Here is a 16614-nt window from a genome sequence, read left to right as displayed (position 1 = left end):
CAAACCCTAATTGGTTGACATTAAGGCCTCTCTATTGGAATAAGAAAAGACGATAAAAAATAAAGAAGATTCAAATGTTGTATGTCATAACAAGAACAAAGGAAAAAAGGACCAACTATTTTGTGACTTCTACAAAAGAACCGAACACACTAAGAAGTTTTGTCATGCCAGAAAGAGGTCTCAAAAGTCTTATCTTGTAGCTATAAAAGAAGAAGAAGATCATGAAGCAAAGAAAGAACAAGAAGAAGAAGGCCATCAAGAGTAGAAAGACGAGCCTCACCAGTCCTACTATTTCTAATTTTCTGATAAAACTTACCCTAATGCTTCTATCATAAGCTTTGTAAACTCCTCATGTAATTTGGCATTATAGCCTCTGTACACTTTGTGAGGCCCCTATTACAACCTCTGGATGTCCACCATGTAGGGATGCAGAAGTACCTTGTCTCATTGACCATCACACAAGCAATAGCATTGTCAAATAGTTATATCACTCTCTCCCTTCATCTCTCTCTCACTACCTTACTTCTCTCTCTCTCTCTCTCTCTCTCTCTCTCTCTCTCTCTCTCTCTCTCTCTCTCTCTCTCTCTCTCTCTCTCTCTCTCTCTCTCTCTCTCTCTCTCTCTCTCTCTCTCTCTCTCTCTCTCCTCGCCTTATTCTAGCACTCCTAGAAACTTATGAATGAGTAATATTATGCACAAATCATGTGGTGATGGGACTTGGTTGAGCAACTACACCAAACACAACAATACATCACCTTTCGTAGGATGGGACTGTCAAGGTTCGGTTCACCCACTTTCCTCAATCTTTAGTTATTTAATTAGATCTTATCACATTTATATGTGACATTTAAAAGCAGCTTCCTTAATTAAGCATTTTAAGAAATAGGGTTTGTTTGCGTAACTTATAGCACTGACACAAAAACAGTTCAGACAAGTTCTTTGAAAGTAAACTTTGTATTATCATCTTAACAAAAATACAAGTCTTGTCCAAATAGGACGGATCCTCAATCCATGGAGATGCGTCTTATTTTCTCTAAGTTTTCATCCTTGTACTAGTAACAGGGCCTCGAGAATCTATCTTGTGTCACGTAGATCGTTTGAGTAGGTCTTGGAGACAAGGAATTTACAGCTAGAGCCTCCTTGGCATCCAAGCATCCTGCATTCAAACTAACCCATGGAGAGACCTCTTGTGGTGGGTTCGGTCCACATTTCCATCACAGTTATTTGGAAATCCCTTGGCTAGGGTTGGGTGGCAGCCAGTCGAGGGTTGCTTGGCGCATCCTCCTTGAATTCAACCTTAATCATTATTCAAAAAATTTTTGTGAGCTTGAGTCATACATTCCTTTCACAGACAATGAGTCTAGATCTACAAACACAAACAATAATGAATGTGAGTGCTCAGGACATCTGCTAAGGTGGAATCCTCATCTTTGAACGCATAACGTTTTCCTTCTTTAGTTTTTTCTACCTTGGCATCATTTTCCATTATCTTTTGAGGGATAGAGAATACCCTCTTTTCAACCTCTCTCCAATGTAATAGGGGTGAGAAATTTTTCTACAGTTTCGGGTCGCTTTCTTAAGTTATTAACCTTTGGTTCTCATCTTAAGTAACCATTTTGCCATCTTGGAATTTTATTGGGGTTCTAAGTTTACCCTAGGGTTTCCTTTTCTCAAGATAGTAGTAACTTGTGTTTACTCCTCTTGCAAGCCAAGCGTAAACTAAGTCTATTTACCATTTCAAAATGGTTGCAAGCATCGAATGTAACTTGGTGAATAGTCATACTTCATGTGCATATGACATTCGAGTTTTCTTGTGTTAACTTCGAGATGTATCATATTTTGAAAATGATATATGCAAGAGTGTTTTGGGTCCATCGCGGTTGGCTATCAGGGTAGGGACCAAAGAGCATGTTGACTCTAAATAAAAATATGGATGTAAGGGCAACTTTACCTATTTGCGATTAGAACCCTAGTTGAGTCGAATTAAATCTTAGTTTCACTTGTCATGTAAGGTTTCATTTACTAGGTTGGCCCTTACAATTAAGTTTAGCACTTCACATGTGCATCTTAAGTCTACCTTTTTAGGTGCATTCCCTATTATGTGGTGCAATTGAGGCTATTCATGGTGACATGTAAATCTAGATGCAAGTTTTCCCTAAGTTGTTGATGCGATGCGAGATCCCCATTCATAAAAATTCATTCTAGTGCATTTATGCAACTCATAATGCATTACCTAACTATTCAAAAGTGAGTGTATATGCGTCCATTGTAAATGCGAGTTGATTCACTACAATGGTCTATGGGATGCAATTGACCTATATTGAATATTTATGTACTCGACAATCTATGATGCATTTGTGAAAGTTCAAACCTAGTATTTGACTTAATTTTTGCAATAACCCGTAGATGCTTAATCTATTCACAACAATTCATGGTTATGAAGTCCTTTTAACTACCTTTCTAGTCATGTAAGTTCATGCTTGATATCCCGTTCGTGTTGGTGGCATCTTTGCTCGATCCTTCTTCCATAGTCGCGGCTTTTTTAGTTACTTGGGAGAGTTTACCCTTTGGGCCATCTCGAGGGACTCTTTGGTGCTAGAGTTTCCTACACCTTGTCTTGAATTTTGCGATCTCCTTGTCCACTTAAAGGCAATCGATGGAGTGGTTACGAGACTCGCAATGGGGAGAGATGGTACTCGAGCCTTCGCCCAAGCAAGGATTTGTTCTTGAACCTCTTCTCTCTCTTTTACTCTCCTTTACTACCTCTCCCTCTCCTTCTCTTCTTCTCAAGATGGCAACAAGGGCGCGGGGGGGGGGGGGGAGAAGAATACTGTGTCGTTGGTAAGGAAGGGGGAGATTCGCAAAGGAAGAAGGGTGATAGTTAGGGAGAAAAGGAAGGAAGGAATTGTCATCCCCTTAAGGAGGGGAGGGGGGATCTATAAGGGATACGATGGGTGACAATTGGGGGGGAGAAGGCCTCGTGGTAAGGAGGCCTTAACTCCACTATGTGATCCTCGTGCTCGTCACCATCATGTAGCATACCAAAAGGTTTAGTGGGGGTTTGTCGTCGTCTACTTGCCTTCTGTCATGACGACTTGGAGTTCCACTCCCTTCCTGTCGTCATCATCTCTACCTACGTCAGCACTCTGTCTAACTCCCCCTCCCTCCGCCAACCGACAGCGTTGATAGGGGGGGAATGCAATGGGGGGGGGGGGGGGGTCTTCACAACGGCGATGGGGATGGGATATTACATGTCTTTCCATGCAACTAGGATGATCTTGATCTCCTCTTTATTAAGGTTGTCTTTCTAGCAGGACAAATTCCTCACCCATGATTGGCTCTACTACACCTTGAAAGAATCCCAAGGTATTTTGCTCCTAGTCCACCCACTAGGTTCATTTTCTATAATAACATCTAAATGACCCATATAGACATGTGATGCCCCAATCGTTACTAATTTGGTTACTCGCTTGGTCTTCAACTTCCATCAATAGCTCTTTTTTTGTGTTTAGTTGATGTGTTGTAACTTAAAGATATTTTTACCTTTGTTCGTCCTTTTTGGGCCTCTTTTATCTTTATTCACTTTATGGTTATCTTGTAGGGCACATTTACCAAATAACATAATTTGAAACAAAAGAGATTTGATTCAAACCCTTGATAGCATGGTTCATAGCCATGTGTTTTAATCCCCTAGGGAGAGGAGATGAAGTGAAATGAATGAGGATAAAAACATGTCCTTTAGCAGGCTTGACATTGCCACTAGGTGATCTGTGCAAATCGCCCATCTTGCCTTGAATACCAAGCTAGACAATGTAGCAAGGTGATGAATTAAGGCAAAGCAATTTCGCCACAGGGATGTGCTAGCTTAAATCACTTTGATAGTAAACATCAAGAATGGCTTCATTTTAGCTAGGCCATCAAAATCAATGATTTAACCATGCAATTAATTTGTCACGGATCCAGTAAGGTACCATCCAAACTTGTAGAAAAAAAATTATTCCAATAGTGTTGATGACTTGCTTAGTATGTGTGAAAACCAACAATAGTATGTAAAATTATTATTTAAGTTTGAGTCTTGCATCCAAAAAATGGAGTTGAACCCCTCGCCCCGACCTTTTTGAAGAAACTAATGAATGGCTTAATTCTTGTTTATCATGCTATTCATTGTACTATCTTAATCTTTATTCCATACTATCTTGATGCTAGAAGAGCTCGTGAACACTAAAGTGTTGATTACTCGAGTAGCCTTTTGTACTCTTCGTGGGCATGCTTGTTTCGATCTAAGAAAATAAGTTTCGTACTCTTTCAAGGGCATGCTTGTTTCAATCTAAGAAAAAAGGCTCATGAACTTGATCTTTGTTTCGTCGTCGTTGACATTTAATTTCATTTGTGAGATGATCGATACAAGGAAATGTCTAACCCAAATAGATTGTAAAGATTCAGGTCATGCCTCTTGTATAGAATCGACATGTGCTTATCTTATGATGGAACATTGGTGGAAGACATTAATAGTGGGTGGAATATCCAAAAACATAAGTAGATATTTATCTTGTGTTTCCCTCATAAGTAGATATTTATCTTATGATGGAACATTGGTGGAAGCCATTAATAGTGGGTGGAATATCCGAAAACATAAGTAGATATTTATCTTGTGTTTCCCTCATCTCAAATCGATGGTGATTGAGACAAAGCAAATCCAATGCACATGTCTCCCAAGGGATTTGCTCTAGTGGTTGCACTAAGGTGAAAGCAACCAGAGTTATTGCAAAAACTATTAAAAATAAGACACTTAGACAATTAAAAATCGAAGTTTTTTGCCAAGCAAAACTCCAATTAAACACCAAGTGTCTGATAGTTTTTTGCCTCGGCTTGTTACTTATCTTTAATTGTTCACCACCTTCTATTACGTACGAAAATTTTATTGGCTTTTGCTAGCTTGTAAAGGTCCTCTCTCTTTTTATGAAAATTTTTCCTTTTAGGATAAGCATCCGATATTTGTAGATGAATATTTACTCTAACTTCAACTGTTTTCATTTATAGTGTTTCACTTGACAGTTGCTTCTATGATCCAACGAAAAGCTAGGGCTTCTTAATGTTCTCTAGCAATAATCTTAGGTATGTTATGAGTAGTCTTTGTGATTGTCACTTTTTTGTCCTTGCAAGTAGGTTTAATGTTTTCTATATCATTAGTTAAAAGTGTGATATCATGAATATTAGGTTTAGCTTGAAAGAGGGACAAAAGGCTCGGAAAACAATAGCATAAGAGTATGTTCTCTTACCATTGGTCATAAGGGAGTAAACTAGTTTATTAACCAACCTTATGTTTCTAATATCCAATTTCCAAACATAGTTGAATCTATTAGAATAATTGTATGTGCTTTGCTTGTGGCTTATTTTAAATGACAGAAGCCTTGTTGAAGGTACATAAGGAGAATTGAAATGGGATTTAGGCATATGGCTCTTTCTCTTTGGATTTTTTATCGATCATTTTGATACAATTTCCAATAAGTTAGACAAGTTAAAGGAGGATGGACAAAAAGAGTCACAATTTGTTGATTTGACTTGTTTATTCGTATTAAAGCTTTAGGTCTTTTTACACCATACTTGAAGCTTCCTTATTTTCAACCTGACACTCCTTATGGATCTTTAACTCCTAAGATGCTATGGTAATTCACACCAAATAGATTGTTTACTCTACCTCTTTTAACCATAACCACGAGATGCTCTTACAAATCATGACCTTTGTTGAGGGTGCAAGCGATGATATTGAGTTGATTTCTTGAACATGTTTTAGCTATCTTACATGAAGCCAGATTAGGTTTTTTGGTGTTCTTATTGAAACACGTGGGCATACTTCAAACTTTTAAGGACATTAATTCGAAGCTCAAGTACGTGTTTTTGGACGTTTCGCTTCTCTATGAGACAAAGCAATTGATTTATGGCGGGCATGTTTTGTAATCCGTATATTTTCTATCGCATACAACCGTATAAAGTTATTGCTAAGGGTTTCTTTTTTTTGGCTTAGCACTTAATGCTACAAATATGATTTAAAAAACGTGTTACATGCTATATTGCCTATTTAAGAAGGGAACTCAAAGGCACCTCTAGAGAAAGTGCCTTGTACAACTTCCATTGGGAAATTCCTACCATGATTTGGTAGTATACCTAAGACTAGTTCCCCAAAGGTTCTGCAACCATGGTGCGAACCCTAGAAGGGACATGAAAAGGACTATTAAAGAGTTTTTAGGGTGAACTACCTTGCCACTAGAGCTGGTTCTCGAGGAAGTAGACTTGCCACACCGGTATCTAAGCTGGACTTATGGTTATTTCTAAGGCTCCTAATTAGTGGTAGGTCTCGGGTTCGATCAGAAATTCCAATGCACTTGCCTTGCCCGTATGTTTGGCGAGGAGTGTCTTGGCTGTCTTGTTCGGATGTGCAAAAGGCACATGCCACTATGCATGGCACTAAACCAAGTCATTCCAACCCATCAATGCACATAAAACAGTAAGCTATCAGAAAAAGAACAATCAACGCTTGTCAAAGCTAGTTGCCATATATGCTCGCAAATGAATACTTCCAATTGCCAACATATGTAGCAATGCCCCATGCAATGACCTAGCTTGGAATAATATAGACTCAAAACTACATGGAGTTTCAGGTTTAGTGGCTCAGGCATTGCCCAAGCAAACGCCAAGGTCCATCTTAGAGTTAGGATTGAATGGGTTAGAGAGCTAGGAATCCACTCGACAATTGTTTTACGTTCCATGGAACGGTACGTTTATTTGTCGAATTGATACGATCTCCATTAGCAAGTTTGGTTTGGCATAGGTGTAATGGCACTCATCTAGCCCAGCCATTCCATCAACATGAACAATGTGATTGTTGGCTGGTAGACAATTTCCAGTGGCAACTTTTAAGCCCTGTAATGGGAAACACAAGTAAACTAAGGTCAATGATCTCTCACTGTTGCTGGGCTAGCAAATACATAGATTGAAAGCAAAAGATCCACCCACAGTCTGCCTCATGTGCTTTTGTGCACTTCAACAAGATAAGCCTATGTGTGCTATGCTAGCCCTTATTGAGCATTCCTATGCCTTTGACAATCACCTTGAAATTGCCAGCATCCTCTACCAAGCCCTATCCTTTTCGCCCAAGAAGTTGGAATACCTAGCCTAAGCCCTTGAAGAAAAGTTGGAATCCCTAAACTTAGGAGCCTTCAAAGGGAATCCTGTAGGCTACTACCTTTATTCCGAGCTTTGGAATTGTTGGCGAGGCCTTGAAAGAAGACCTTTAAGGTATTCACTTTCAATGAAGAACTTCTATAGGCTACTCTGCCTTTAAGTAGGCTTAAAGCTGAAAGTACTAAGCCTTTCAAAGCCTTTTTGAAAGTGGGAATACCTACCCAAGTGCTTCCCTATTATGGGGCCTAAATCTTGAGTAGGAAAAGGAGTAGTTATCACGGGGTTTGCCATTATTGCACCTATTTTTGCACTAAGCCCACCATTATTAGTATCACTATCATCATATTCTCCTTGTCCTTCTCCACCTCCATCTCTTAAACTACAATAAGCCAAACATAAAGAACTAAGGTAATATGGGAGGCTAGTAATGGAATAAGCCAAACTACAGGAACCAAAATGACATGAAAAGCTAATAAAGGAACGAACTAAACTATAAGCATATCCCCAAGGATATGGATAAAAAGGAGTGCCTTTAGGAACGTGGATGCAGCTAGTGCATGGCTATTGTCACGCAACGAGAGAAACCCTTGTGTTTAGTTGCCATTACTCAAATTGGAACCTTAAATAGACTTTTACAAAGGTGATAAGTTGGAAGAAGGTAGAGATGATGTCAAGTCAGTAGGCCCCTCGCACTTTGGGCAACATGTGCTACAATGGCCGAGACAGAGGGTCACGACCCCGTGAGGGCAAGCTAACCTTAGAACTCGGTCTCAATTTTAGATTGTAGGGTGCAACTCACTTGCGTGAAGCCATAATCGCTAGTAATTTCTGGTCAACCAAGCGTAAAGAACTAAGGTAATATGGGAGGCTAGTAAAGGAATGAGCCAAACTACAGGAACCAAAATGACATGAAAGGCTAATAAAGGAACGAACTAAACTATAAGCATATCCCCAAGGGTATGGATAAAAAGGAGTGCCTTTAGGAACGTGGATATAGGTGGTGCATGGCTATTGTCAGTTCGTGGTGTAAGGTGTTGGGTCAAGTCTCGCAACAAGAGCAACCCTTGTGTTTAGTTGCCATTTCTCAAATTGGAACCTTAAATAGACTTTTATAAAGGTGATAAGTTGGAGGAAGGTGGAGATGATGTCAAGTCGGCAGGCCCCTCACACTTTGGGCGACATGTGCTACAATGGTCAGGACAGAGGGTCGTGACCCCGTGAGGGCAAGCTAACCTTAGAAACTCAGCCTCAATTTTAGATTGTAGGGTGCAGCTAGCTTGCATGAAGCCATAATCACAAGTAATTGCCAATCATCCATATGATGGTGAATCCATTCCCAGGCCTTGCATACACCGCCTGCCACACTATGGAAGTTGGCCATGCTTGAAGTCGTTACCTCAACCATGAGGAGGGGGATGCCGAAGGGAGGGCTAGTGATTGGAGTGAAGTCGTAACAAGATAGCCGTACTGGAAGGTGTAGTTGGATTACCTCCTTTTCAAGGAGAGTTCATACTTATTGGCACTTTGGTTTCCTGCTCACTCTTCCAAGTCTTGGAAGAAGTGATTTATACACCATAGTTTTTCAAAGGGATTGCCTTGTTTACTTTGATGATGGCCTTTTTTACATTATTTGTATTTTAAATAAATGAATCGAATAATGAATGGGATTTCAAGGTTTGTCTTCAAACAATTTCAAGATTGCTCAAAGCCAAAACCTTAATAATGGCAATATAACTTTCTTCTTGGTCCTTCAGATATTTTCAACAAGTATTAGTAATCTCTCGTTGAAATATCGTTTTGGTTGTTGTAGGGATAGGAGGGAATTTCTCACCTTAGAGAAGTTTGTTCATTTGTCTTCTATGAGCTGTTGAGGAGTCGATTTTTCTTTGTCATGTCTTTTTTATGGTTATGTATCACCTTCAAACAATTCATCCATCTAAAGTTGGGGAAAGTTGATTCCCCTTTAGAGAGGATCCACATTTAAAATGAATTGTTTGTCTTTTAAGGAGGTGTTCAATTTGAAGGGGGGGGCATGGCATTACTAGTCCTCCTAGAGATGATCATCTTGAAAGAAAGCAAGATGGACAGGTGATGAAAGGAAATTTCACTAGTTTGAAAGATAGAGCCCGAGTGGAAGCAAGAGTAAAGTAAGAGTAACGGTAGATGGAGGAAGAGAGAGAGACACCGTATGTGGAAACTCCAATAGTCACAATGTGTGACCACTCTTCCTTTATTCAATGGTCACTAGAATAATAAAAAATAAAGTGATAGTGATGGGTGCTGGCTACCTATAGTGTACATGTGTGTAGTCACGGTGTGTGAAGTAAATATAGGGCGATGTAAGCACATGCACCTTTATTCCCAACAAGGTGAATAGGACAAGACAAAGTGAAAGTACAAAAGTACATAAAGTATAATAGGATGAGGAATGGATGTCATCTCATCTTATGTCTATAGTCTTCTTAAGGCAAAACATTCTATTGAGAGACTTTTATAAGTAAATTTGTAGGATTCTGTTGAGTAAAATTCAGAGAAAGGGCTGCCGATATGTAATCATCATTAGACTTAGGCTCCAAAGGCATTTGTTACCTCAATTTTCACACTGGACTTATTAGGAATAATGCTACAATTATTAGCTTATTTTACACTACTTTGCCCTTGCCCTTCTCCTTACACTTATCATTGTGCTTCTTATGGCACTGTGGCCTAATATGACCTTGCTTTCGACAATAATGACATGCATGTAAGAGAGGCCTTGCGACCATGGGACTTACTTTGATATTTTTCACGAGTTTAAGACCTCTATGAGTCTCTACCACCACAACAATCATTACTACTCTTACCATCATGTCTATCCCTAACATTCAATGCATGAGAAGTACAGACTGCATCCACATTATTTTTTATTATCTCCTTTGTGAGTGAGGCACCCTTAATATCTTGGAGTTTCAAACCATCCTTAGGCATTTTAGCTACTATCATGTGTCTTCATCTTGGTTTTATTATTGGTCTTCTTCTTTTTGCTCTTTATTGACCCTAATTTCCTCTTTTACTTAGGGTGTTTCTTCTTGCTAGACTCTTCATCATCTGAATCACTTGATTTACTTGACTCAATCACTTTTTGATCCCGAATTTGAATCTCAGTCAGAATCAGAATCTAAGGAGTCGTTATCTTTATGGGTCTCCACCCTCATAACAGCTCTCATCATGGTATTTAATGTATCATTATGACCAAGCTTCACATTGGCTATTGAGTTTTAGATTTGACCCCTCAAACTATTAAGAAAATAAATTATTTGCATCTCTACTAATGGTGCATTCGTAACATCCAACTTATTAAGCAAGTTCTTAAACTTTTGAGCATAATCTTCAACCAACATATTCTTTTGCTTTATTTTCTTAATCTTTCCTAATATGTCTCTAAGAGTTTTGTCCTTCTTGAACTTGCATAAAAATTTAGTCATTAATGTATCATATATGTTAAGTAGTTATACCATAACTGCTAAACCAATCCATGGCTTTTCCATGCAAGGTTGTTGCAAACTGTCGCTTCTTAACTCGATCTCCATACATCTGATTGAATCCACTTGCTATCTAGCATGTCTCAAACTGAGACACGTGGCAATCAAGATCTTTCTTTGTTTTCTTGAAAACTTGGAAGCTCTCATCTTCGGATTGACAATATGATTTGGATTCATTGTACTTTGCTTTTGGGACTTCTTCAATGGGGGTAAAGGGTTAAAATTTAGAAACTTCTTTGCTGCAACTCTTGCACTCCACAATAGCATTGTCCTCCCAAGTATTATATGTTGCAATCTTTCACGTGTTTGTTTAAGAGGATTATTTTGGTCTTTAAGAGATAGTATTATTTCCTCATCATTTGACACAATTGGTAGGCTTGAAGAAGCTGGAGGGGCTGGAGGAGATTTTGTAGAGATAGCAAGAAAACGGTTTACTATTGTGATACTTGTAGAGGTACTCACATCCTCATCTACCCTACTTAATCCTCCTGCCTCTCCTCTATTGTTTAGCATTGTATCCCGATCTTGTTGTCTTGCCAATGCTTTCCTTAATTCCATGAAAGCCACCTTGCACATCTTCAGTACCATTACCATTTTACACTCTTGCAACCAATTCTTATAGTAATTGCTTCTATGCTTGATGCCTGCCTCTTAAGACCAAAATAGAAACACAAAAACACTGGTTTATCTTAAATATTTTTACTATTGTAGATAACTTTCTAAACCAAATTACAACTATATTAATCATTTAATATTTAGGATTGATATGCAAACATAAAATATACATTATAGTCGTTCACAAAGCACTACTCTTGAAGAATATCAATCAAATTACTCTCATTATGATAATTTCTAAATAGATATCTTATCATAGACAACATTAATTTTCAAGAGATAAGAATAGAATGAAAGAATCAAATACAAGTTACCTTGTGTGAGCATTGCGTGTTGAAGATTTTTGCATTTTTCATAACAAAAGATTTGAAAGTACACAGCTAAAAGACAAGACAGGTGCCACCTTTTTATATGAACTCACATGCCATTTCAAGATCAGTCTAGAAAGGCTTATTTCAAGCACATACATGCATATGAATACTAAGGTGAAAAATACTAAGGTGAATGATGCAATCCTAGCCCTAACAATTCCCTAGGTGCTTGCTTAAGGCCATAAAGACTCTTTCTAAACTTGCATACTAGGTGTTTCCTACATTTTTCCTCAAAGCCCGTAGGCTGTTACATATAAAGCTCATAATGATGATGAGTTACATCCATCATGAGTAACTTGGAGGGTGAAGTCTCCTTAGATCCAACTTGGTTTAATTACATAAGCAACTAACTAATCATGAATAACTTGGAGGGTGTTCTCTCTTTAGATCCAACTTGGTTTGGTCACATAGGCAACTAGCTACCTTCATCTAACCAAGATTACTTTTTTTATTTTGAGACCAAAATGGACTTAAACAAGTAGACCTTCAAGTGCACTCCCTTAAAACTCACCTTCATGGCAAGCACAAATTGTGGTGACATGTAATTTTACCACTGGATCAATTTAAAAAGATTCAATCACCATGATCATTTCACACAAGAGGCACCCAAAGGTAGCTTCTGTTTCATTGCGAGGCTTAGTCCTCTCTAAATCAACCATAATGATAAAAGGGATGCTTTTTGTTTTCTGGAGTCGAGTGCCTAATCAAGCTATAAGGCAAAACCTTGCACAAACTATGGCAATGTTTAACTCACCCACTTGAGATCCATTTATAAGGATTCAATCACCATGATCAATTCACACAAGAAACAAGCGAATGGTTGCTTCTATTTCATTGTGAGGCGTGGTCCTCTCTAAATCAACCATATTGATGCAAGGGGTGGCTTTTGTTTTCTAGAGCCGATGTCTAATCAAGAACCTTGATGCAAGGGGTGGTTTTTGTTTTCTAGAGTCGATGTCTAATCAAGAACTTATGATTTCACTACTTCCTTCAATCTTTGGAAGACTCCACTTACACCCAAATGTCAAAGCACAAGTAAGCACCTAAAATCTCACGAGACATTCACACCAATTTAAATTGCCAATCCTAACGAGGTCTCTTAGAGCAATTCCATACCCCAAGGTTTGAGGGCAACTAGAAAGTGGTGTTCCCTCCAATCCAAGAAAACATTGCCTCTCAACAACATGCGCTTAGGCAAGGGATTGCCATTTTTGGCACAGGTACATGTTTGCCCACAAGTTTGCAAAGGGAGAATATCATCATTTTCTATCCTTTTGAGAGAAAGGATCATGCATTCAACACCTCCAAGTGCCCTGATAGCATCTCACCAAAAAATGCTTCCACAAGGCAATGCCACAAAACTACATTCCTTGAAAGCAAGCAAGAGCTCACCTAGTTGAGTAAACATACCCCACCAACCTTCCCACCAAGTAGTGTCAATTCATCTTCTAAGGTACTTTCTCCCTCCAATCAAAAGGTTGGGAAATTCACTTTATCACACTCATAAGAGTAGATAGCCACTTTCTCTAATTCCAATCTAAAATCAAGGACTGACAATCAACATGGCAATTTCATCCTTCAACTCAAGGCCTAATTTGTGTTAATCTGTTACACCATTTGGGATCCATTTACAAAGATTCACTTCATCACTCATAAGAGTAGATGGCCAATTGCTCAACAAATGTTAACCACTTTCTCTAAAACACGATTTGAAATTAAGACTTGAGAATCAACATGAGCATTCCATCCGCTAACTCTTGACAAGTAATTTGTATTGAAGCATCTCATAAGCCAATTGCTCAACAAATGTTAACCACTTTCTCTAAAACTCAATTTAAAATTAAGGCTTGAGAATCAACATGGCAATTTCATATTTCAACTTAAGCAAGTAATTTATATTGACATGTTACAGTAACCACTTGGGATCCACCATTTACAAAGATTTAATAACCATGCTCAATTTCACAAGAGATTTTCCAATGGTTGTTTCAATTTCGTTGTCATGCTTAGTACTATCCAAATCAACCAATATGGTACAAGGGATTATCACATCACACTCAAGAGTGGCAATTCAACCACTCTCTCTAAATTGCAATTCAAAATTAAGGCTTCGAGAATTAACTTGGCAATTTCATCCTTCATCTCAAGTCTAAAAGTAGAGTTCTAAAGTTTCTCTCGCATATTAGCTTGGGTCATTATCTTTACCTTCTTGGAGCTTGAGGTGGCTAATTTTAAGAGTGGGTGGCCACTTGCTCAACAAGTGTGGACCACTTTCTCCAATTCCACACTTTCAAATTAAGGCTGGAGGGTCAACATGGCAATGTCATCTATCATCTTTAGACAAGGAATTTTCAAACTTCACCCACCCACCTACTTTAACTTGGGCAATAATTTTCACTCTTCTTGGAGCTTAGCTTAGCTATTCCTTTCTTTTCTATTCCATGGGCCATTTCTTTTCTTTCCCAACACAAGGATTGTTAATCGACCTTCATTTGCCAGAGTAACCAATTTTTTCTCAAGGCGCAACAAAATTAACTAAATCTAAGTTTTACAACACAAAGCATAGCCATTTATTCAAACTTATAAGCCAAGAAGTTCATCCTTATGATGTGTTTATCCTCTCAATGCAATGAGCTTGCTAAAAATGCATCATTGGCATGGACATTACCACTTCCTTCATCTCTTGATATTTAGAGCCTTCGCAATTATCATCGTGAAGGTTTATCATTTATTTTTTCTACCCCAACGAGAGAGCTTTTCAAGTGTCGATATGAAGAATTAACTTCAATTATCCTCTCAACTTGGGAGTCACTCATTTCTCTTCCACACTAATCTGAACACACAATGGTTTTAATAAGCGCATTTTGAGATGCTAAGATCACTTGCTTGACATCCAATTGAAAATAATCAAGATAAACTGATATTCACATCGTGAATCTCGATACAATGCTTCAGTGCTTATGAGAGCGCCTTTGGGAGGAGAATTCTCTGCACATCCCTACTATCAAAGTACAGATCCCTCCCTACTCAAGGATGCAATTTGCTACCGTAGGAGAACCCAATCTCTAGAGTAGATTGCTACGTTCGTATACCAAATAGATAGGTATATAATGCCTGTTCTAAGACATCTAAGATGCAGGCTGCGAAAGAAAATCACACCTCTACGATGCTGCCTGCGAAAAAAATCCTGGGTTGCAATCTGTAGAGGACCACTCCCAAGATCCAGTTCTAAAGGAAAGGAGCAAATTTCACATTTCCTGGCACATTGTCTTTGCTCCTGGAGGTAGGTTTGGCGTGCAGTCGTATTCAGAGCCACAAGCATGTAGAACAACAGCCAATGCTCATATTCAGAGACGAGGAGATTGACCAGGGCTCTGATGGTCTGGAGTGCATCCAGATACACAGCTCTGCGACGTGTACATACAACGCTTCCGCTTACTTCGCATGCCGAATCTGTAGACTGTCACAGTACGAGCAATACACCTGGAATCCCATCGATTTTATCTGTCTATAAAGAGCAATAGCTGACATAGCAAGACTTAAATCCAATAATGGGAAGCATCGATCCTAACAGCATGGGAATTTCCCAACTGCTTGTGGTAGATCTATTTACGGATCTAAGCCTGAAGTCCTATCTTCACAAGAACTATGACAATTTCTAGAAAACTTACCATCCAAAATGAGGAACAAAAGCCAGAGTTCACAAGAGACTCTCCAGGATTGGCGCCCACAGCGGGATTAAAGGGCATGCCCTGCAATGATAATCACTACGCGGCTGGCATCAGATAGGGGTGAAAGACTATTTTATTTGAAGTACTCACCACGGAACGAAGCCGTGACTCATCTGAACTATGCTCATAGCTGAGATCATCATGTGCCAGCAATGCCTCAAACACTCAGACATCGGAAACCTCGGAAGGAAGGCAGTAGAAAGGGCTTGAGTCCTCACAGAGGGCTAGAGCCCCCTCGGACACAGATTCCATATAGCCTCCCTCATCATCATCATCGTCATCTCTCTCTCTCTCTCTCTCTCTCTCTCTCTCTCTCTCTCTCTCTCTCTCTCTCTCTCTCTCTCTCTCTCTCTCTCTCTCATCCATGGAGGTCTCAGCAAATCCATATCTATCATCACACATGATATCAGGCATATGCTTGTCGTAGAAATTAAGACATCATCGACCTCGCGGCATCAATAAGCAATGCAGACAGGTCACATACGAAGACAGCACTCAGCCCCTTAGATGTTCTTGTTTTTGCGATCATCCTCGCAAACATCATACTAGATGTGATGAAACTTATCATCCTCGTGCTGCAGCTCCATAACCAGAGCCGATGATAGCAGAATCCATGACACTCGACTGAACCGACACTTATGTTAGCGTGAGCATAATATGGAGGACTCAGGAGATTTTCAGCGATTTAGGGTTAGGGTTACGGATACGGTCACGGTCTAGGTGTGGGTTAAGGCTAGGGCCAAAGCTGGGTTAGAGTTAGTGCTATGCCAAACAAACTAAAAGTGAGTGTTGGGCTTTACCACTACTCACAAGCAACGGTCCTTACACATTCCTATGCGTGGACCCTTCTTGTAGTAGTATTTGCTAAGTTGCTAATGTGTGATTCAATTGTGAATTGTTAGTAAGATAATACTTTTTTTTGCTTGTGTAGCTCTCAATGGACCCATCTTGTAGCATAGTTTACTAAGTTGGTAACATGTTATCCAATTGTGAATTGATTGACAAATAAGAGTTCTATTTACCTAATCGATGGCATTCATCTACCACTAGCTCAAAGGTAAGGGTTGTTACACGCTCCTTCTAGATGGATCCCTCTTGTAATAGTGTTTGATAAGTTCCTAACATCTCATTACATCACGAGAATGCATTACAAAAAAAAGTTCCTAACATGTGATTGAATGTGAACTATCCATTA

At 39.1% G+C, this 16614-nt stretch overlaps 2 non-coding genes across 2 annotated transcripts; both read right to left on the bottom strand.

The window, feature by feature from the left end:
- Positions 1–15461: 15461 nt before the first annotated feature.
- Positions 15462–15571, bottom strand: LOC148027474 (small nucleolar RNA snR60/Z15/Z230/Z193/J17). Its single transcript, XR_015692754.1, has one exon. It is a non-coding gene; the product is annotated as a small nucleolar RNA snR60/Z15/Z230/Z193/J17 (small nucleolar RNA).
- A 337-nt stretch (positions 15572–15908) lies between these two features.
- Positions 15909–15997, bottom strand: LOC148027473 (small nucleolar RNA SNORD25). Its single transcript, XR_015692750.1, has one exon. It is a non-coding gene; the product is annotated as a small nucleolar RNA SNORD25 (small nucleolar RNA).
- Positions 15998–16614: the final 617 nt, after the last annotated feature.

This window comes from Lygodium microphyllum, chromosome 12 (genome assembly GCF_053477565.2).
Source record: "Lygodium microphyllum isolate KBCC chromosome 12, Lygodium_microphyllum_v1.1.10, whole genome shotgun sequence".
NCBI lineage: Eukaryota > Viridiplantae > Streptophyta > Polypodiopsida > Schizaeales > Lygodiaceae > Lygodium > Lygodium microphyllum.
Note: the sequence above shows the minus strand (reverse complement) of the source record. Positions and strands in the feature narration are given on the sequence as shown.